Here is a 24,553-nt window from a genome sequence, read left to right on the forward strand (position 1 = left end):
TATTTGAAGCAATTGTGAACGGGAGTTCACTCATGATTTGGCTCTCTGTCTGTTATTCGTGTGTAGGAATGTTTGTGATTTTTGCACATTGATTTTGTATCCTGAGACTTTGCTGAAGTTGCTTATCAGCTTAAGGAGATTTTGGGCTGAGACAATGGGGTTTTCTAAATAAACAATCATGTCATCTGCAAACAGGGATAATTTGACTTCCTCTTTTCCTAATTGAATACCCTTTCTTTCTCTTGCCTGATTTCCCTGGCCAGAACTTCCAACACTATGTTGAATAGCAGTGATGAGAGAGGGCATTCTTGTCTTGCGCCAGTTTTCAAAGGGAATGCTTCCAGTTTTTGCCCATTATGATACTGGCTGTGGGCTTGTCATAAATAGCTCTTACTATTTTGAGATATGTTCCATCTATACCCAGTTTATTGAGAGTTTTTAGCATGAAGGGCTGTTGAATTTTGTAGAAGGCCTTTTCTGCATCTATTGAGATAATCGTGGTTTTTGTCATTGGTTCTGTTTATGTGATGGATTATGTTTATTAATTTGTGCATGTTGAATCAGCTTTGTATGCCAGGGATGAAGCTGACCTGTTTGTGGTGGGTAAGCTTTTTGATGTGCTGCTGGATTTGGTTTGCCAGTATTTTATTGAGGATCTTCGCATCAGTGTTCATCAGGGATATTGGTCTAAAATTCTTTTTTGTTGTTGTGTCTCTGCCACGCTTTAGTATCAGGATGATCCTGACCTCATAAAATGAGTTAGGGAGAATTCCCTCTTTTTCTATTGATTGGAATAGTTTCAGAAGGAATGGTGCCAGCTCCTCTTTGTACCTCTGGTAGAATTCAGCTGTGAATCCCTCCGGTCCTGGACTTTTTTTGGTTGGTAGGCTATTAATTATTGCCTCAATTTCAAAGCCTGTTATTGGTCTATTCAGAGATTCAGCTGCTTCCTGGTTTAGGCTTGAGAGGGGGTATGTGTCCAGGAATTTATCCATTTCTTCAAGGTTTTCTAGTTTATTTGTGTAGAGGTGTTTACAGTATTCTCTGATGGTAGTTTGTATTTCTGTGGGATAGGTGGTGATATCCCCCTTATCATTTTTTATTGCATCTGTTTGATCCTTCTCTTTTCTTCTTTATTAGTCTTGCTAGTGGTCTATCAATTTTGTTGATCTTTTCTAGAAACCAGCTCCTGGATTCATTGATTTTTTGAAGGTTTTTTTGTGTCTCTATCTCTTTCAGTTCTGCTCTGATCTTAGTTACTTCTTGTCTTCTGCAAGCTTTTGAATTTGTTTGCTCTTGCTTCTCTAGTTCTTTTAATTGTGATGTTAGGGTGTCGATTTTAGCTCTTTCCTGCTTTCTCTTGTGGGCATTTAGTGCTATAAATTTCCTTCTACACACTGCTCTAAATGCGTCCAAGAGATTCTGGTACGTTGTGTCTTTGTTCTCATTGGTTTCAAAGATCATTTTTATTTCTGTCTTCATTTCATTATTTACCCAGTAGTCATTCAGGAGCAAGTTGTTCAGTTTCCATGTAGTTGTGCAGTTTTGAATTAGTTTCTTAATCCTGAGTTCTAATTTGATTGCACTGTGGTCTGAGAGACAGTTTGTTGTGATTTCTGTTTTTTTACATTTGCTGAGGAGGGCTTTACTTCCACCTATGTGGTCAATTTTGGAATAAGTGTAATGTGGTGCTGAGAAGAATGTATATTCTGTTGATTTGGGATGGAGAGTTCTGTAGATGTCTATTAGGTCTGCCTGGTGCAGAGCTGAGTTCCAGTCCTGGATATCCTTGTTAATCTTCTGTCTTGTTGATCTAATATTGACAGTGGGATGTTAAAGTCTCCCATTATTATTGTGTGGGAGTCTAAGTCTCCTTGTAGGCTTCTAAGGACTTGCTTTATGAATCTGGATGATCCTGTATTGGGTCCATATATATGTAGGATAGTTAGCTCTTCTTGTTGAATTGATTCCTTTACCATTATGTAATGGCCTTCTTTGTGTCTTTTGATCTTTGTTGATTTAAAGTCTGTTTTATCAGAGACTAGGATTGCAACCCCTGCTTTCTTTTGCTTTCCATTTGCTTGTTAGATCTTCCTCCATCCCTTTATTTTGAGCCTATGTGTGTCTTTGCACATGAGACAGATCTCCTGAATACCGCACACTGATGGGTCTTGACTCTTCATCCAATTTGCCAGTCTGTGTCTTTTAATTGGGGCATTTAGCCCACTTACATTTAAGGTTAATTGTTATGTGTAAATTTGATCCTGTCATTATGATGTTAGCTGGTTATTTTGATGCATTTTCTTCATGGCATCCATGGTCTTTACAATTTGGCATGTTTTGGCAGTGGCTAGTACTGGTTGTTCCTTTCTATGTTTAGTGCTTCCTTCAGGAGCTCTTACAAGGCAGGTGTGGTGGTGACAAAATCTCTCAGCATTTGCTTGTCTGTAAGAATTTTTATTTCTCCTTCACTTATGAAGCCTAGTTTGGCTGGATATGAAATTCTGGGTTGAAAATTCTTTTCTTTAAAAATGTTGAATATTGGTCCCCACTCTCTTCTGGCTTGTAGAGTTTCTACAGAGAGATCTGCTGTTAGTCTGATGGGTTTCCCTTTGTGGGTAACTCAACCTTTCTCTCTGGTTGCCCTCAACATTTTTTCCTTCATTTCAACCTTGGTGATTCTGACAATTATGTGTCTTGGGATTGCTCCTCTTGAGGAATATCTTTTTTTTTTTTTTTTTTTTTTTTTTGAGACGGAGTCTCGCTCTGTCGCCCAGGCTGGAGTGCAGTGGCGCGATCTCGGCTCACTGCAAGCTCCGCCTCCCGGGTTCACGCCATTCTCCTGCCTCAGCCTCCCGAGTAGCTGGGACTACAGGCGCCCACAACCGCGCCCGGCTAATTTTTTGTATTTTTAGTAGAGACGGGGTTTCACCGTGGTCTCGATCTCCTGACCTTGTGATCCGCCCGCCTCGGCCTCCCAAAGTGCTGGGATTACAGGCGTGAGCCACCGCGCCCGGCCGAGGAATATCTTTATGATGTTCTTGTAGCTGTGCAAAAAAAAAACAAACAAACAAACAAAAAAAAAAACTGCACAACTACATGGAAACTGAACAACTTGCTCCTGAATGTTGGCCTGCTTGCTAGATTAGGGAGGTTCTCCTGGATAATATCCTGAAGGGTATTTTCAAACTTGGTTCCATTCTCCCCATCACTTTGTGGTGTACCAATCAAATGTAGATTTGGTCTTTTCACATAGTCCCATATTTCTTGGAAGCTTTGCTCATTTCTTTTTACTCCTTTTTCTCTAACCTTGTCTTCTCACTTTATTTCATTAATTTGATCTTCAATCACTGATACCCTTTCTTCCACTTGATCGAATCGGCTATTAAAGCTTGTGCATGTGCCACCAACTTCTCGTGCATGGTGTCAGCTCCATCAGGTAATTTGAAGTCTTCTCTACACTGTTTATTCTAGTTAGCCATTTGTCTAACCTTTTTTCAAGGTTTTTAGCTTCCTTGTGATGGGCTCAGACATGCCCCTTTAGCTCAGAGACGTTTGTTATTACTGACCTTCTGAAGCCTACTTCTGTCAACTCATCAAAGTCATTCTCCGGCCAGCTTCATTCTGTTGCTGGCGAGGAGCTGCAATCCTTTGGAGGAAAAGAGGTGCTCTGGTTTTCAGAATTTTCAGCTTTTCTGCTCTAGTTTCTCCCCATCTTTGTGGTTTTATTTAACTTTTGTCTTTGATGTTGGTGACCTACAATGGGGTTTTGGTGTAGATGTCCTTTTTGTTGATATTGATGTTCTTTCTGTTTGTTTGTTTTCCTTCTGACAGTCAGGTCTCTCAGCTGCAGGTCTATTGGAGTTTGCTGGAGGTCCACTCCAGACCCTGTTTGCCTGGGTATCACCAGTGGAGGCTGCAGAACAGCAAATATTGCAGAACAGCAAATATTGCTGCCTGATCCTTCCTCCGGAAGCTTCGTTCCAGAGGGGCACCCACCTATATGAAGTGTCTGTCTGCCTCTACTGGGAGGTGTCTCCCAGTTAGGCTACACGAGGGTCAGACCCACTTGAGGAAGCAGTCTGTCTGTTCTCAGAGCTCAAACACCATGTTGGGAGAACCACTGCTCCCTTCAGAGCTGTCAAACAGGAACGTTTAAGTCTGACAAAGTTGTCTGCTGCCTTTTTTCAGCTATGCCCTGCCCACAGAGGTGGAATCTAGCAGCAGTAGGCCTTGCTGAGCTGCGGTGGGCTCTGCCCAGTTCGATCTTCCCAGTCGCTTTGTTCACTTATTCAAGCCTCAGCAATGGTGGATGCCCCTCCCCCAGCCAGGCTGCTGCCTCACAGTCTGATCTCAGACTGCTGTGCTAGCAGTGAGCAAGGCTCTGTGGGCATGGGACCTGCCAAGTCAGGCACGAGAGAGAATCTCCTTGTCTGCTGGTTGCTAAGACCTAGGGAAAAGCACAGTATTTGGGTGGGAGTGTCCCATTTTTCCAGGTACTGTATGCCACTGCTTCCCTTGGCTAGGAAAGGGAAATCCCCTGAACCCTTGCACTTCCTGGGTGAAGAGACGCCCTACCCTGCTTCAGCACACCCTCTGTGGGCTGTACTCACTGACCAATTGGTCCCAATGTGATGAACCAGGTACCTCAGTTGGAAATGCAAAATGCAGAAATCACCCGTCTTCTGTGTCTATCACACTGGGAGCTGCAGATCAGATCTGTTCCTATTCAGCCATCTTGGAATGTGTCTCAATTGTACGTATTTTCAAAAGGTAAATTTTCTCTTTAGAAATAACTCATTTGTTTATCAAAATGTTTATCATCTTACTTCAATGAGACTATCATTTCCTTAGTGTACTTCCAAAATGCATCCTGAATAATTCTGTATCCTGATTTTCCCTCTAACTTGGTAAAATTGCTTGAGGAGCAGTCAATTAGAAGCAATGGGGCATATGGTGATTTTAAGATCAGTAAACTATGTAGAAAGGGATTCTCTTACTTTTTTTTCCCCTGATGTTTTGGTTCTTGCTGAAACTCTGCATTTCTTAAAACTTGAGGAGAAATAATAATTTTAGTTGTTTGGTGTAAGACAGAGAGCATTTCAGAATTAATTCTGCATTGAATTAGAAGTTCTAGGGTGGCTAATACATCTAGTGGACTCCAGATCTCTGATTCTATACTAAGTTTTAATAGTTCCGTGTTAACTTGATTCTAAAAATGAATCCATCAAAGGTTTCCCATTGTGAACATGCTTATTGTTAATTAACAATAGAATGTAACATACAATAAAGAAGAAGTATGGGCTGGGCAAAAGCGTTCAACTGTTACTTTTTAAAGAAACTAGAGTCTGAATAGGAAGTGAATCATACTTTTTATTTTTATAAACTTCACAACAAACCCAGAATTCTTATTTTACTTCACTGAGAGAAAGTCTGAGAACCTTGATATTCTCTAGAGCACATAACAGATGCAGTGATAATTCTAAGCCTTAGACATTTGGCATAGTTGAGGTTTTATGACAAGATATTCTGGCAGAAGAGAGAAGACCCTAATGAGCAAAGTAACCTTGTTAACCTTTAAAGTATTATCCTTTTGGATCCCATGAGGTTTTTTTAACAGATACATCATTTGTTTATATCATTTCAGTTCTGTGATTTGATATATTTCCAAAACTGGCTTCAAGGTCTTATTTATTTTATCCTCCAAATGAGCCTAGTAAAGTAGAAACATAACTGCATTGTTGAAAGTCATTTGTTGTTTGCAAGCTTCCTCTGTTTCCCTTCCCATAAAATGCAATTTAGTACTTAAGCTTTTTCTTTCAATAATGTATGCTAAAGCATTGTCCATCGATGCCATATCTTCCTTTGTAGGTTACAAATAAGGGTGGCTGTGTGAAATAAGACGATATCTGATTATGTGGCCTGGAACTTCCTCTTTCCTAGTTTTTGCACAACTACAAGACTGAGAGTTAAAGGGAATGGGACAGTAAGACCTGGTAAGAGCAGCACATGAAGCCTGGTGTGACACTGGCTGCCCCAAGTTTGGAGGGACCTCAGGAGATCCATTTTATTCTAGGCCCAGGAGGAGGCTGGCCTCTACTTGCTTTAGACATAGACTTCATGGATGCAGCAAGGAGGGTCTGAAGTTGACAGGGAAAGGCAAGGATTTTGTAGCTCTTAGGCACTTCATTATTACCAACAGGTAGCTGCCAAGCTCACTGCCCTTTTGCTTGACGATCAGTCTGAGTACTCTTTCCCCTACCGCCAACTTGCCCAAGGAAGGCCTGAGCCACAGGCTGCTAAGTAACAATTTGCCAAATATACTAATTTCCTTTTGGTTATTTGTTCTCTAGAAGCCCAGCATTTCTGAAATCACTAAAACTTCACTGTGTGGAAACCATCACACACACATTTATTTTTGCTTCTCTCTTCATTACAGGGATAGGAAAGTGCATATATTAGGAGAGTTTTACCTCCATGGCATTTGTTGCTTATACCCCATTATGTAGTGATAATAGCAGAGAATATAGATAGAAGAAGCAAGCTCCCCACCACCACCAAAATGAACAACATTATTAAAAATTAGCCCTTGCAGAGAAAAAGAAATGCTTATACACTACTGGTGGGTGTGTAAATTAGTTCAACCATTGTGGAAAGCAGTGTGACAATTCCTCAAAGAGCTAAAAACAGAACCCAGCAATCCCATTACTGGGTATATACCCCAAGGAATATAAATTGTTCTATCATAAAGACACATGCATATGTTTGTTCACTGCAGTACTTTCACAATGGCAAAGACATAGAATCAACCTAAATGCCCATCAGTGACAGACTAGATAAAGAAAATGTGGTACATATACACCATGGAATACTATGCAGCCATAAAAGAGAATGAGATCATGTCCTTTTCAAGAACATGGCTGGAGCTAAAGACCATTATTCTTAGCAAACTAACACAGGAACAGAAAACCAAATACCACATGTTCTCACTTATAAGTGGAAGCTAAGTGATGAGAACACGTGGACACATAGAGGTGAACAATACACACTGGGGCTTACTGGAGTGTGGAAGGTGAGAGGAGGGAGAAGACTAAGAAAAATCATGGGTACTAGGCCTAATATGTGGGTGACAAAATAATTTGTATAACAAACACCCATGATGTGGGTTTACCTATATAACAAGCCTTCACATGTACTCCTGAACTTAAGAGTTAAAAAAAAAAATTAATCTTTACTGAGTGCTTCCTCTGCACCAGACATTGAGTTAACCATTGCACATGGATTATTTTAGTTAGCCCTCAAAACAGCTCAAAGACATCGGTTTGAGAGGTTGGGAGTCTGATAGGTCACACAGTTTTGTATGCATGACCCATCAAACTTACCTTTATCCCATTTTTTAGAATGGGATGGAAACCTATGACTGCCTATTACAGAGTCAAGCTCTTAATTGTGCTACATATTGGCTACCATTCTTTCCCTGTCCCATTTAGTTTGTGATGGGAATAGAACAGGAGCATAGGAAGAAAATGAATAGTTACAAATCAACTCAGTAAAGAGAGAATAATTAGAATGTGTGTACTGTCTACTTATTCACTGTAAATTGCAATTTGCTAGCATTGTGGGTCGTGAATGCTTGCTACCATGGTTCATGAGTACATAATTACCTAACATTGCTAAATCTGGCCAGGAGAATCTGTCCTTTGATGAACCCAAGTGTGTGTGAGAGAGATCTTAGGCTGGTTTCTGGATTAAGATTCTTCCTGAGATTTGTAACCTCAAACATTTGGCCAGCTTCCTTACTGTGCATCCCCAGTCGAAACCCAAAGGATACTTAGGCAGAATGGACTGGTTCATGAAGCAGCTTTCCACTGGCTGTGGGTTTGAGTGCCTATGCTCTGTCCTAAAGCATCCATAACTGATTCCTACTCTTGAAGTCTGGGGGTTAGACATGAGCTGGTCCTGAACGCAGGAAGTGAATTCTGTCTGGCTTGAATCTTCTTGTAGGAACAATAACCAGTCTAGGAACTGAGTGCTATGCAATGCAGAATTGATTGGCTACTATATCACAAGTGAAAAATGATATCTGGATGCCCTGAGATTATTTGGACCTCTGTTTTCCTTCAAAGAAAAGTAATTTTTATTTGCTTTTTAGAAATGTACTTTTATTAAATAGTAACAAGATACTTTTTAAAAATACAGACTATATAAAAAGAAAACTATAAACCATAGTTCCATTGCCCAAAGATCAACACTAACAGTCTATTAACATTCAGTCTTTTTTTTTCAAGTTTTATTAGAAAGAAGTGTGTGTATGTATGTGTTTACATTAAGAAGTATTTGCACCTTATTAATTTGTCCTTAGTAAATACTTGTTGAGTAAATGAAAAATTAACATTAGATTCTGACCTTTTTTTCAGAGGAATTTTTAAATAAACAATTACAGTGCTGTCCCCATAATGAGATACACATTTCATAATAAAATTATTTACTTTGAATCCAAATGCCATCATGAGAGTAATTTGGCACCAACAATATCACATTATTAAAATAATATTAATGTGGTCAGTTTAGTCTGGTGTGGTTTGTTCTTTAGGACTCCTCTGATGTGATGAATATTTTATGTGTTGATGGTAATAATAATTGCTAACACGTACCGAGTGCTCAGAATACATTAGCCATCAGGAAAATTTCTAATCGCTCTCCATTTATTAACTAATTTAATATTCAGAAAAGCCGTAAGATTACTTATAGGTTACAGAGGAAGAAACTAAACTAGTTTTCTCCAGGTCACACAGTTAATGAGTAGTGGAACTGGGACATGAACCCAGGCAGTCTGGGTCCAAAGCCTTTGAGTATAGCTACTATACTATAACAGGACACTCTTCCAGGCATATTATATCATGATTTCCCTTTCTGGAATTTTTTATGTTAGTTAATCATTAGTCAATTTGAGTATATTTTCACTAGGTGTTACATTTAATATACTTTTGAGAGCAAGTAACAAGAAAATGTGATTCAAACTGGCTTAAACCAGTGATTCTCAAACTTTAGTCTGCATCGGAATCCCCTGAAGGGCATCTTAAAGCATGGATTGCTCAGCTAGCTCCTCCCTGAGTTTCTGATTCCACATTTCTGGGATAGGGTTTTAGATTTTGTATTTGAATAGATTCCCAGGTGAGGCTGATGCTTCTGGTCTAGGACTATGCTTTGAGAAAACTCACTGACCTTAGTCAAGATTTCTGCCTTAGCCTGGCTTAATACAATTCTACAGCTCTATTCCTCTGCATCTCTCTTAGCTATTATCTCCTCTGTGTATCTTCCTAATCGTCAAACTGTAGCAAGATGACTGCAGCAGTTTTAAGCCTTGAATCTATGCACAAAGATATGCAACAAAGGAGAAACCAGTTATTTCAGCAATTTTTGTAAGAACAAGGAAATTCCTTTATCAATGACTTTGAACATTTCTTTGGGTCTTGACCTACATTAGATCACCTCTCTGTTGTTGAACAAATTCTAATGGGCAGGAGAGCTCTGCTTGCTGATTGGCTTAGGCTTAGATGAAAAAAGAGAACTTTTCTATTTAACCTTCCTTTCTACTGTTTAGGTTCAAAGCACATTTTTTAAAGAAGCATTTCTTTTTTCAGGCAAAATCTTCAGAATCTATCTTTGAAAAACTATAGACTATAAAATTTTACCTTCCCAAGTCAACTTTAAAGCTAATACTTTAAGTTTACATATTAATAACAATATGACAATATTTACAATTATAGAACAAATGCATGTATTTAAACAGTGCCTTTACACAAACTACTGAACAAGATTTTTCTCCTAAATACCTATCTATATCCAAAGTCTCACTGTAGTTATGAAGAGGTCATCGATTTATAGAGTGCTTACAAAATACTGGGAGCCACACTTCACTGCACTGATCAATTTTATCTGCTTGCCAACCTTAATAATTTGGTCATATTATTATCTATGTTTTGCAGATAAGGACTATAAGGCATCTATACTATAATAGTACATATCTAATTTAACTTAAATTAATATAACAATTTATTTTTCTTGAAACTATATAATGTCCACCCTGGTATAATACATAATTGTTTCAGAAATTCTCTCTATGAAGTACATATTAAAAAATAACTAATCTTGGGCTGGGCACGGTGGCTCATGCCTGTAATCCCAGCACTATGGGAGGCTGAGGCTGACGGGGTCAGGAGATTGAGACCTTCCTGGGTAACACGGTGAAACTCCGTCTCTACTAAAAAATACAAAAAAATTAGCCGGGCGTGGAGGCAGGCGCCTGTAGTCTCAGATACTCGGGAGGCTGAGGCAGGAGAATGGCGTGAACCCAGGAGGCAGAGGCTGCAGTGAGCTGAGATCGTGCCACTGCACTCCAGCCTGAGCGACAGAGCGAGACTACGTCTCAAAAAAAATAAATAAAATAAAATAAAATAAAAATAACTAATCTTAAGGAAGTTATGCTGATGTATGTTGTTTTCATATCTAGTTTAATTAAATTTAAATGTCTATACTTAGTATTTATTATGTATATTATATATTATGTATAAAACACACATAATACACTTACATGTTTATTTTACATATATACAATATGTGTGTGTGTGTGTGTTTACAGAGAGAAAAAAAAAATCTCTTACTATAATGCCTGGCTCATAGAAAGTACCCTATAATAACATTAGCTTTTATTGATATTTTTATTTAATTCAATGTAACAGCTATTTGTTGGGGAACTATTAGCTATGAAGTATTTTGCAAGGAAATGAGTAGATATTCATATATACTAACATTAAACACTGTATATTAAACACCAGGCCCTTTAACATAGGCTCTTCTCAGTACACTCATTACAGAGGTAATTTCTCAAGCAAATTAGTCGTGTAACTTGTGTCTTGATAACAGCACAGGGAGTTAAGACTGCCAAAATCAACAGCGTATTTCAAAGGCTTCCAGGTTCTCTGTAACAAAGGCTGAGTAAGCCATGACTCATAATCGGGAAACTTCTGTTTGAAGGCCTGATTATCTTTCTTAATATCTGGGGTGTGGGAAAGACTGGTAGCAGTGGGCAGCAGGTTAGGGAGGAGTTCCGTTCTGTTTCCAGGGCCACAAAGAGAGTGAGAAGCACATAGTGGAAGTTCTCCAGAGAAGCTTTTTCTCTTTCATGGGAGCCCTAGAGACACACAGAGTGATCTGAAACATATTCAGGACAATTGAGCTGTTAAAATTCATGATTTACTCCAGTATCTGGCTAAGTCCATCATGTACCATCACCAGGAGCCAGCTAGCCTCTGTCTTGCACCAAGCCACTCTGGGTTGCTTGCTGCTTCTGTCTGTTTTATTTATTCATGTGGGCAGGAGGAGGGAGAACTAGGGTTGGAGGAGGGAGGAGAAGGGTTAGGGGAGGTGTGTTTTAAGGCTCCATTTTGAACCCGCACATAATATAATTGAAAGAGAACTGTTTTCCAGTTGCCCAGAAACACATCTAAACGTTGGCTATCATGTACTGTTGTGTGGCCTTGGGTAATGCCTTAACATTTCTGAATCACAGTTTCCTGTTGTTTAAGACAGTGACATTATCAACATAGTGAATTTGTTATAAAAAATTAATTAGAGTACAAGTGAAAAAGAACCATCTCAATGTCTGGCACATAGTAAGCTCTCGAAGAAGAAAACGAGGAATGAAAAAAGAAACCTAGTGAGTTGGTGTTATGCTAAATAACTATTATATTTAAAATGACTATGTAATTTACATCCCAAAGATGTTTTTGAGAATAAAAGGATCACTATTAATAATTAGCTCAGGGCTGGGTGCAGTGGCTCCTGCCTGTAATCCCAGCACTTTGGAAGGCCGAGGTAGGCAGATCGCTTGAGCTCAGGAGTTTGAGACTAGTCTGGGGAATATAGCAAAACCTCATCTCTACAAAAAGTGTGGTGGCACAGCCCTGTAGTCCCAGCTACTGGGGGCGCTGAGGTGGGAGGATCCACTGGAGCCCGAGAGGCAGAGGTTGCAGTGAGCTGAGATCAAAACCCTGCACTACAGCCTGGGTGAGACAGCGATACCCTGTCTCAAAAAAATAAAAATAAAAATAAAAATTAGCTCAGAACAACAGATCAAACAAGCGCTGTCCTGAGCAAATCTGAAGGTATGGTCATTCTAATTATAATCATGCTGCTCTATTGATGGGGTTAAAGGTAGGAGTCGGAAGTCCTTATTTCTTGAGATCATAAATTTGCAATCACATAACTTTTCTCTAGGTTTCTCTCAGATACTTAATGGTTGTCATTAGATCATGTATACAAAATAGTCTGTGATAAGTGATAGGGTAGACAAAGGAATGTGGATGGCCCAGTTTTCTTTTTCCTCTAAACTGGAAAAAACCTAAATCTCACTTTTTCCCCTAAACTGAAAAAAAAAAAAAAAAAAAAAAAAATGAAATCTCCCTCTTGCCTGAACAGCAACCGCAATGCTTAGAACTCACAAAAATACCACTTAGCTCAGACATCAGAGAAATGTCCCTGGAGTTGGTGGGCTGAAGGTAGGGAGGAGACTTGTCATAAAAGTTTGCTTTTCAATTCCATAATTTAAGTTCATGATCTGGAAAGTATTTCCTCTTTCCTGTTGTTGTGTAATCTAGGATATACTTTTATGATATACTCGATGGCGTGCAAATCAATGACTAAATTCAGAGGCAGTGGAATATTGTTATACCTCCTAATTTAAATTCCTATTTTATATGGCACAAAGAGTCCTGCCATTCTCCTAAAGAAACTTTTAAAAAATGGAGGCGAAAAAGAAGAAATATTATCATTTTAAACACTTTGTAAAATTCTAATTTTTAAACACGGGAAAAGAGAAATACAATGTATAAAAGAGATACATTAAAAATCTGGCATTATCTCTTTATTTTGAAGATTGATCCTGAACTGTCTTAACTTTTGCTGTTAAATTCTGACTGTTCTAAGAAATCCAAAGGAGGCACTTTGAGCCTCAATCCAAGAAATTGTCTGGGCCTTACCATTTACATTTTAGGAAAGAAGTCTAGAAAAAGTCAAGCTAAAAGGCTGGATGCTGCTTCACCTGGCCACTCTCCTACTCACAAAAGTGAACCTGGGCAGATCCTTTATTGGTTCATTCATTCATTAATTTAACAGGAATTTATTATGCGCCTACTAAGTGCCATGTTCCAGGCCAAATGCTGGAGATTCAAGCATGGTCATGCCATTTCCAGGCTTATAATCCAGTGAAGCAGTTGGCATTGCTGGAAAGAATTACTAGAAAACGGGATCAAGACTAATGATAGAGGAACTTCAAGACACTATGAGAGCCCATAGTAGTCTATGGGTCAGGGAAGGCTCTCTGAATATGGATCTTTTTCCAGCTGAGTGAGATGAGCAGGAATTGGTCATTTTGTAATAGAAATGGTACCCAGCGCAGGAAGGACAATCTGTAAGGGAGGGGAAAAAAGAGAGAGGTTGGTGTGAGGATCTGAAATTAGACAAGTATGGCTAGAATGAGGTCACTCAGTCACCAGGAGGCTAAAGAGTCAAGCAAGGGCCCAATTATAGAAGCTTTGAAGTCATATTAGGAGTTCAGGGTTTACCCTATTGATAGCTGGGGTGTTTCTAAACATTGAGCGATTTTATGAAGAAGGTTGACATGATCATGTGTGCATTTTATAGAGAGAATTCTGGCTTCAGAAGATCAATTAGACAATGACATAATGGTCAAGATCAAAATTAATAGCAATTTCTGCAAAGATGTTGTCACTGGAAATGGAGAAATTTAGTAAGGAATATTAGCAGGACATGGTGATTCCTGAGTAGACGGTGATGTTGCTAAATGACGTGGAGAATATATAAGGAGAAGAAGTGGGTTTAGAAGGTGGTGATACCCATCTTAAACAGTTGAATGTGAAATGTCCTCAACATATTCAAGTGAAGATTTCCAACAGAAAGTTGATTGTATGGGCCAAGGGCTCAGGAGGGCATGGTGAACCACATTTAGAGACTGGGGAGTCATTAGGGTATAAGTGGCCTTTGAAGCTCAGGGAGTAGATGAGACACCCTGAAGAGAGTAGGCAGAATGAGAGAAGAAGCGGGTCAAGGACAGTTTCCTAAGGAACATCAACATATAAAGCAGCAGGAGGGCTGCTCTTGTGTTTCTCTGGCCCTGAGATTTCAAAAGGTCTTCATAACAACAGGCAGCATGTGACCACGATCTAACTGCTGATAAGACGAAGTGTCTGATATTATGCATGGGGTTAGAGTGCCAGTCAATATCTACTGGTAGTTCTAAAAGTAGATTCCAACTTGAGAAAAACATTTCTTGATGTCCTGTGGAAATGAAGAGGAGTCATAGTCTGACTATGTCACTAATGTTTCAGCAGTTTCTTTGCTTTTCTTTCCCTTCTTTGGTAATGCTCCATCCAGCACATGCTGGCCTGGCAACATTCCAGGCATAAACAGCTTAAAGACTGCTCTCAGTTTATTCTTACATAATATTCTCACTCATATTATAGAAAAAGGAAGTTTTATGATAGGGGTAGTTGGAAAATAAAGCATATGCTTACCCTAGCCATGAACTATAATTAGAAAGACCAAAAATACCTTAAGTGGTAATTTAACACTCACTTTTCTCAAGAATCTCATATAAAATAAGGAATGCAAAGGTCCTGATAAAAGTTTTTAAATATACACTGACAATGAAATAGATGCTCTTATTTTTCTGTTTCCAGTCTGCATGACATCCACTTACACACACTGTCTCTTCATTCTAATAGACAAATCTTAGAATCAAGGCGTGCTAAATCTGAAAGGATCTCAAAGACAGCCTCTAACTCAAGCCCTCGTCCCACTGGCCCCTTGCCTACTTTCTAGATGAGAAACATAAGATGCTGGAATGATGACACTAAGAACTTTTGCATGTTGCTGTATATTTAAATAATAAAGTTTACATTCAAGAGAAAATAAGTTAATCACATTGGTTAATATCCTCAGCTCTTGGAATTGACTATCTGGGTTTGACCTTGGGCAAATTACTTAACCTCTCATTTTCTTAGTTTTTGCACCTATAAAATAAGTTAATGATAGTATCTACTCACAGATGTTGGGAGATAATTCTCCACAGGTTTCTCACATTTCTGCCTGTCTTGAGTGCAGAAACACTGACAATTCTTGTTTCAGACTATATTTTTAAAGATGTTAGTGTAGCAAACTGCCTTGAAAGATACATTTTTCTCCAGAGCAAAGGGCAGGTATGCTGACTTTCTAGCATGATAAAGACAATATCTCCCTCTGGAGCAAAGGTGAGCATACTTCCTGCCGTTTTGAAATATTTGGGTTCCCTAATCTCAGGATTTCTGTCCTGTAAGAGTACCATCTCCAAATGTAGGTGTCATCTGGCCCTCAGAGAACTGGTACAAATGGTGGTACTCTATTATTCTTGATGGGAATACAAGTTGAGCATCCCTAATCCCAAAATTCAAAATCCAAAATGCTCCAAAATCTGAAATGTTTGGAGTACCGACATACCACCACATCTGGGAAATTGCACACCTGACCTCCTGTGATGAGCCACAGTCAAAACGCAGTAAGAACTTTTGTTTCATGCACAAATATTTTAGAAAATATTTTATAAAATTACCAATTACCTTCAGGTGATGTGTATAAGGTATACATGAAACATAAATGAATTTAGTGTTTAGACTTTGGTGCCATTCTCAAGATATCTCCTTTCATACATCCAAATATTCCAAAATCTGAAAAATCCCAAACCTGAAACACCTCTTGTCCCAAGATAAGAGATACTTCATCTGTAATGAAGTCCTCTGTCTCTGACCCAGAAGTCTCGTATCTTTTGTCAGGATCCATGCATTTGTGATAAGCTAGCATGTTAGCTTACAAGTATAGTAAAATCTCAGACTCTTCACAGTTCTTGGCAATGGATTTTGGTTAAGAAATCAGTAAATAAACATAAAGAACTTAGAAGAGTATTTGGCACAAAGCAACTAAAGACTGGTTAAATCAGTCCTACCCCTTCAGTAAGCCACTCACCAACAGCCTCATTCTAACTGTATGCTCTTGGGTAGGATGTAACATTTTTAAAAAATATATAATATGAAGATAATAAACTTTTATAAATTTTCTCATTTCCCTCTCTCCACCTCTCCCTGCCTCACTACTCACACATTTGAATATCATGTTTTCAATTGTGGGAAGGTTAAAATCAATGTGTAGTGTGACCAATGTTTGAGGGACAGTGTTTCTAAAAAATTCAAAGTTTTCTCTATTATCACCAACTCATTTTGTTATTTCTCTTTCTGATTCACTACATCAGCTGTTTTAAAACACTGGGGACTTTTTTCCTGATGTGTGTCCTATGCTATTTTCAGAGTTCTGTTTTCTATCTGCAAGCCTGTCAAACATAGTAGTTCTATCTTTTAAAAATAATGTTTCACCTTGTCTTTTTCTCTATAAGTTATACTTTTGAAAAATCAGAATGACCTGTTTCATGCAAAAGGAAGTAACTAGAAGAGGCAATATGCTGAATGATCAGGATGTGGGGCCTAAATCTTGGCTTATACCCATCTGGTGTACATGACCACCTACTTTATGTAAGTTTAGGGATTTCAAAACCCCCATGTCTCCAGATCTTTGGAACATTGATTTGCAATGATCTTTGGTCATTATCAATTTAGATAGATAGGGGCTTTGTCTTTAGCTGGTCACTGTTAAAACATCATAGTCAAGGATGATTACTATTAGAAGAACTACTTATCAACTAAACCTCCAAGAACATGAAAATTTTATTGTGCAGGGAGAAAACAGGGAGTAAGGGAAGAGTGTCTGGAGTGAGAGCTGTACCTGGGCAGAACACAGGAGGACATGATATTAGGAGGTCTAGAGTTTGGCAATGTATGGGAACTTAGAAGGCTTTATTTATTTCCTTCTGTGTCCACAACGGGGAAACCACTCGAAGGATGAAAATAAGAGGTAGACTCTGCTTTTAAAGTACTTCTAGTCTAGCTGGGGAAATTAAGCCCACACAACCTAGGCAGAACACTATATGTAATTATATTATGTGGTATAGATAAAACTATGCATATTGACAAGACTATTGACTTTGGACAAGAATATAAGACTTCAAAGAAGGGAGACATTCTTAAGTCAGGATTATTGACAGCTTTCTTTGGAAACGGTAATGAAAAATTAAAGAGGAGAAAGAAGAGTGGTCAAAGAAAGGAACAGCAATGTGCGCTCTGCCCATAGAGGGGTTGTGTGGGAGCAGTTACCAAAAGTTGAGGCAAAACAGTTTCCAGCACAATTTGGCTTTCAGCTGGGGACATCTTAGAAGGGAGACTTGGAGTTTGTGTGTGGCCATGACTCACAAAACTCCGTCATTCAATTCCTATATTTATAAAAACAAATTAAATGGAATTTGTTTGTTACTCTCCTAATTTGTGATGTGTTTGGCTCCATTAGGTTGCAGCAAGCATTACCTGAAAGCATCTATTATATAACAATTTTGGCATGGTATTAAGGACTGAATTAATAGAACCCTATAAGGCCTATTTTTGCCCTGTAGATGATTATAGTATCGTAACCAGATATACTAAGGAAACACTGATAATGGGAATATCATTAGCACATTCTTTGTAAGATGACTGGAAATGAGTGGCCTGTGCTGTAATACTCTGCTTTCAGTTACTCTGTCCTTGTTCCTCAGCCTTCTCTTCTCTAAGTTCTTATTTCTTCTCAAACTTTCTGGGTAAATCTCGGTAGAAAGTTTAGCAAGCTATATCTAGGAGATAGTTAAAGAATCACATCTCAGGATGTGGGAAATCCTGCATTTAGCCTTTCTGGATCTTGAAGAGATACCGCTTTAAGGATTGAAGGTCAACTCTCCTCTTGGAAAAATTTTGCAGGTAATTGCCAGTGATATGTACATTACAACAGGACCAGAGTTTTCAAAGTGAATCCAACTGGTGAGAAGGAATATTTCAAAAGAATAAGAACTAAAGAATTTAGGGAATTTAGACCCACTCCTAATACTTCAAATAGCAGCTTTATTTTTCCCTCAGAGAAGTCATTGCCAAAATGGACATATAGAAAAATCAACAGTTAATTTAAAAAAACCCCATTAGCTTGAATCATGAAGAAATAATTATAGGAACCAGGGCTGGCTCCTCTCAGTTCTGACCTGTTGTTTTACTGTTTAATGTAGAATTTTTGATAACCTTTGGATTCAGTACAGTGAAGAATTATCTTGTGTAGTGAAGTCTATAAAGAACAGACTTCACTTGGAAATAACTTACTGGCTTAAAGAGAGTCACTTACAATTTCTTTGGCGGTAAATAAAGCATAATGCTATTGCTTATGGTTTTCATTAGCTGGGTTTTTTCCTGGTGAAAAGAGATGTTGAATAAGAATTTCTTCCTTACAAAAGCTTTGGTATTATTAACATAATTGACTAGGATTTGAAATTCTGTGAAAACAAATGCCCTTTCACCAGTTCTTGTTTTGAATATGTGTATTCATTTAGTGCTTACTTGAGGATTTAGGATCTTGTTCACTATTGTTCTTTAGGATAACTTTGAAGAAAATATTGTTATATGAAACCATGGATGGTATTAACAGAGCTAATATCCCAGATGTTTTATGAATACTTTTATGAATCCTGTTATTTTATGAATATACAAGCTTCATTGAAATTATTTTTTTCCATTTTATTAAGTAGAATTTTCTATATTGAAAAGTGTAAGACTAAAAATATCAGAGTGCCATAACAAGGGAGAAGAATGACCATATAAAGTGTGGGAAGAGGTTCAGTAGGTATTTTCTCTAGACATTAGAAGATAATGTGCTAGACAGTTCCTGGAACATAGTTAGAGCTTTGATGTATTGTTTTTGGTTGATTGATATACTAAGGAAATGGTTGCCCTTCACTGTCAGAAGTGAACATAGGATGTGAAAAGTAAATAAAGCCTGAAAGGGCAGCTTATACTGTATCGCTTTAAATTCTTCCTGTCTCTGGGCACCACACTTCCCCACAGCTTTTTTATGAAGGCCTATAGTATGGTGAAGATTCAGGAGGAAGGAATAATGAGGCCCTCCGACCAGGGGAAAAGAGAAAAGAAAGATCTGAAATGAAGGTGGGGCTCTGAGTTAGAAGCAAAAGTATACTTTCGAGGAAGGTGGTATAATCTCTGATTTAAGAAATCTGTAGTACTAAAGGGGGAAAAGTATATCAGAGAAGTAGAACTGGAAACAGGGGCTTTGGATCCAAATTGTACACATCATTGGCTTCTCCAGTATCAGCTATGTGTTCCCAGCTCATGGCAGGGAAGAGCCCTGAGGGATTCTGATCCTTACTTCTTCACCTTGGGGTAGCTTGAACTCTGAGGAGATAAAGCAGGGACTGTGTCCTGATACTGTATATCCCTAAACTCTTTGATCGCTTTTTTTTTTTTTTTTTCAGTACCCTGATGGGGTAATTAGTAATAGTAATTCCTAGCTACCCCAGGACTAGGAACACAGCCTAATTCCTTTTGGAAAAAAAGATTCTAATGTCAGCCTCATAATTAATGGGATATCTAAAACGTGGGCTAACGGCCTCTGTGTGTTTTGATTTCCTCTTTTAATAAACAATCTCTACTGATGTCCTGTGTTAAGATTAAAGATATACAACACTTTTAGAGGAATAAGGCATGAGATTTGTATCTGAGTTAGTAGTACACTTTATTTTGTGCTTAGCATGGGAAGAGCCTCAGACAAGGTACATGTGTGGAATTCTGATGCATCTGCCATTAGAAAAGTAAATCTTCAGGATTGGTTCTTGTATTTATTTGTTGCAGGGTGCGGGGGAGGGGCAGAGAGTGCAGGAAATAGAAAAGGGACCAAATACAGTGAAATGGCTATGAAGAAGACCAAAGGGTACCTTTCTTATATGATTCCCTTAAACCTCATCTAGGAATGTGCTTTTGTTTTCTACACTGAAATAAAACAGATGTTTAAAGGGACCTTTCTCTCTTATAACATAGTTATTTATGCCAGTGTCACTTCCCTTATTTACCTACAAACTCCTTGAGGACAGAAGCCATGACTCATATTTTCTACTCTTACAAGATACATCATAGAGATATTCACTCATAAAGAGTCAATAAACATCTAGTGTGTGAATATGATCTGCTTATTTTGCCAGTTGCTATATGGAAATAAATCTCTAGTCACATGCTATGTAATGATAGTGGTGGGCACAGATAATTTTTATTATCTGTGGGACTAGATAAATGGGTCAGCAGGCTGTGGCTTCCATTTCCAGAAAGTGCTTTGAATGGTAAAGGCAAATTTATTTATTTATTTATTGAGATGGAGTCTCACTGTGTCACCTAAGCTGGGGTATAGCACTGCCACCTCAGCTCACTGCAACATTCCTCTGTAGGGTTCACGCGTTTCTCCTGCCTTAGGCTCCCAAATAGCTGGGATTACAGACATGTACAACCACACCTAGCTAATTTTTGTATTTTTATTGGAAATGGGTTTTCACCATGTTGGCCAGGCTGGTCTCGAACTCCTGACCTCAGGTGATCCACCCGCCTCAGCCTCCCAAAGGGCTAGAATTACAGGCATGAGCCACCGTGCCCTGATGGTAAGGGAAAAATTTTAAGAACTGCTAAAGATTCATCATTTATATATGGCCATCAGTCAAATTTCTGTGCTTTTTTTGTTTGTTTTTAATTAGGGCCCACTATCATTCTCAAAATATATGTTCCTCAACAACTGATTCTATGTTTCATTATCTTTAGGACAAAGAATACCAGCTCTCTTTAAAGCAGTGTTTTGAAATAGTTTGCGAGGTAAATACAGATGTAAAAACAGATGTAAAATTATATCTCCTAGCCCAAAGAGAACTGTTGAAAGGTAGCTGCTTTGTTTTTCTAGAATGTCAGTGTCACTATTTTTACATTATACTTTTGAGAAACACTAATTTGTGAAAGGAAAACATCTCAGAAGTTAAAGTTGATGGTTTAAATTCTTAAGCCTGTTGTGTTTTGAGGAACATAATTAATTGGAAGATAATGAGAGGCTGAATATAGCCTTGTTAAACTTCTTCACAGAGCCAGTGACATGATTCTGAATTGAACTTTCAAAGTCTGAAAGAAGAAAGTATAATATGCTCTAGACAGAAAGCCACAGGGTGATTGGGAAAATGTGAGATACTGTCAGGTGTTACGGTAGCATTCTAGTGAAGTTTCCACGGATCCAAACTGTCAGAAAAAGCAAGGTCCCTTCCCACACTGATAAACACACACCTGTAGATGGTATTCCACTCTTTGAGGCAGACTTAAATAGTATTTTGGTTTATTATTGTCTGGAAAGAGATGTTAGTGGATAACTTGCCAGTTTGGTCCATTTAAAGAAATCAAACCTAAACTTGTTGCTGTCAATCATTTTTTTTTGATAGGTATAATAATGAAATAACTTTGTGGGCAAACCTTAAGGCATGGAAATTGTCATTTGCACTATGGAGAAGTTTCAAGAAAAAAAAAAGCAGCTATGGTTAAAAATCAAGAAAGAACTGCAAACTTCAGGACCTAGATTTCTTTATACCTGTATAACTTACTTTTGAGTTTGAGAGGAGGGGGAATTTGGGATTTTAGCCTTCTCTTGTTATCATTGACCCTTCCATCTCACCCCATTGCTGCTAGGAAAATCACATGGTCAGGCTGGATGCAGTGGCTTACCTCTGTAATCCCAGCACTTCAGAAGGCTGAAAAGCGGGAGAATTGCTTGAGCCCTTGAGTTTGAGACCAGCCTGGGCAACATAAGGAGAACCCCCCTCTACAAAAAATTTAACAATAAAAATTAAGCTGGGAGCAAGATGCTGCATACCTATACTCCTAGCTACTGGGAAAGCTGAGGTGGGAGGATCACTTGAGCTCAGGAAGCTGAGGCTGCAGTGAGCTATCACCATGCCACTACACTCCAGGCTGGGTGGCAGAGCAAGACACTATTTCAAAATAAAATAAATAATAACATAGTCACATGATATTAATGATAGTGATATGGAGCTTCCTTTGAGGGCATTTAACTTTGGGGCAAAATAGAGGTCGAGTTATGCCACTCAAGATGGAGATAGGGAGAAGGTTGGTGGCAGTGAGAACATTGCTATTAGAAAACAAGTTGGGGAAACCAGCTCGAATCTTAGAAATACCCTGGGAATAGGCCTTGCCAAGGCCACAGAACTATTTCCAATGGCAGGAGCTGGAGCTGAGATCATCTACACAGCTACTGATAGGTTAGTCGGTGGGTACTGGGTAGGAAGGGAAGTGTCTTGGTTTCTCGCTTAAAGCTTCTGTGTGAGATTTCATAACAGAATATTTTCCTGAAGGAAATTACTGCTGCTATATTCATAGTACTCTGTGAAACAAAGACACTGAGTAATTATTAGTTCAGTGAGTAAGAGAATGAATGGAGATTTTTTTCCCCCATGGAAGTTCTTTTCTATTAGGATAAGTTTATATAGCCCATCCAATTGTATCCTAGTTTATCTATTAGGATAAATTTATAAGTCAGTCCATATACATACATGTAGAATGTAACAAATATTTTTATTGACTTTCTACATGCTATATTGTCTAGGAGTGTTATATGGATAACACTACAAAGGTACACTATTTTGAGTTTTAAATCAGTGACTTAAAAGCAGGATTTTACAAACACTAGTAATACTCATAACTTTCACTTGAGTGCTTACCAAGTCTCATATACTCTGCTGAGTCTTGTACATGTATCATATCTTTTTGTGTTCACAGAAAGAAAACCAATGAGGTCAGTATAAGCATCCCCCTTTTACACAGGAAACAGCCTCAGATTGCTAAAGCATATGCTAAAAATTGCACAGCTAGTAAGGGACAGAGCAAGGGTTACATTCAGAGCAGTCTGACTCCAAGTCACATCATCTTTTAAAAAGGTTGTACTCCCAGCTACTCAGGAGGCTGAGGCAGGAGAATGGTGTAAACCCGGGAGGCGGAGCTTGCAGTGAGCTGAGATCCGGCCACTGCACTCCAGCCTGGGCGACAGAGCGAGACTCGGTCTCAAAAAAAAAAAAAAAAGTTGTACTAATTTATGGGATATATGTGTAATTTTGTTACATGTACAGATTGCATAGTGATTAAGCCAGGGCTCGGGTTATCTATCACTTACATGATGTACATTGTAGCCAATAACCAGTTTCTTGCCATCTTCCCTTCAAGCCTCTCACCATTGTGAGTCTTCATTATCTATAATTCTACTCTATGTCCACATGAATACTTTTTAGTACCTATTTTTGAGAACATGTGACATTTGTCTTTCTGTGCCTGATTTGTTTTACTTAAGATAATAACCTTCAGTTCCATCTTTGCTGCTACAAAGACATGATTTCACTTTTTACGACTGAATAGTATTCCACTGTGTGTATGTGTGTGGTCTATACACACATACATATACACATACTTTACACAGGAAACAGACACTCAGATTGTTAAAGCATACACTGAAAATTGCACAACTAGTAAGGGACAGAGAAAGGGGTTATATTCAGAGTAGTTCAATTCCAAGATATGTATGTGTGTATCTATACATCACACAGATATGCACACACACACACACACACGTATATTTTTGAGAATCTCAATCTGTCATCCAGGCTGGAATGCAGTGGCACAAACATGGCTCACTGCAGCCTTGACTTCGTTGGCTCAAGCAATCCTATTGAGTAGCCAGGACCACAGGTGCATGACACTATGCCCAGCTAATTTTTTTTTTTTTATTTTTTTCAAGAGAGAGGTTCTCACCATATTCCCCAGGCTGGTGTCGAATTCCTGGTCACAAGCAATCTTCCACCTTGGCCTCACAAAGTACTGGGATTACAGGCATTAGTCACCATGCCTGTCCTCCATTACATATATACGTACACCACATTTTCTCTATCTCTTCATCTGGCAATAGACATTTAGGTTGATTCCATGTCTCTTCTATTGTGAATAGTGCTACAACTGCAGGTATCTTTTTTATATATTTACTTCTTTTTCCTTTAGAAAGATACTCAGTAGTGGGATTGCTAGATCAAATGGTAGTTCTATTTTATTTATTTTAGTTCTTTGAGAAATCTCCATACTATTTTCCATAGAGGCTATACTAATTTACATTCCCATTAGTAATTTAACAGTTCATTTTATCCGCATCCTCATTAACATGTGTTATTTTTTGACTTTTTAATAATACTCATTCCAACTGAGGTAAGATGGTATCTCATTGTGGTTTCGATTTGGGTTTTCCTGATGGTTAGTGATTTCAAGTATTTTTGCATATACCTGTTGGCCTTTTGTATGTCCTCTTTTGAAAAATATCTATTCATGTTCTTTGCCCACTTTTTAATGAAATTGGTTATTGTTGTTGTTGTTGTTGAGTTCCTTGTATATGCTGGATATTAGTCCCCTGCTGGATGTGTGCAAATATTTTCTCCCATTCAACAGGTAGTCTCTTT

Source organism: Macaca nemestrina, chromosome 11 (assembly GCF_043159975.1).
Source record: "Macaca nemestrina isolate mMacNem1 chromosome 11, mMacNem.hap1, whole genome shotgun sequence".
NCBI classification, from domain to species: domain Eukaryota; kingdom Metazoa; phylum Chordata; class Mammalia; order Primates; family Cercopithecidae; genus Macaca; species Macaca nemestrina.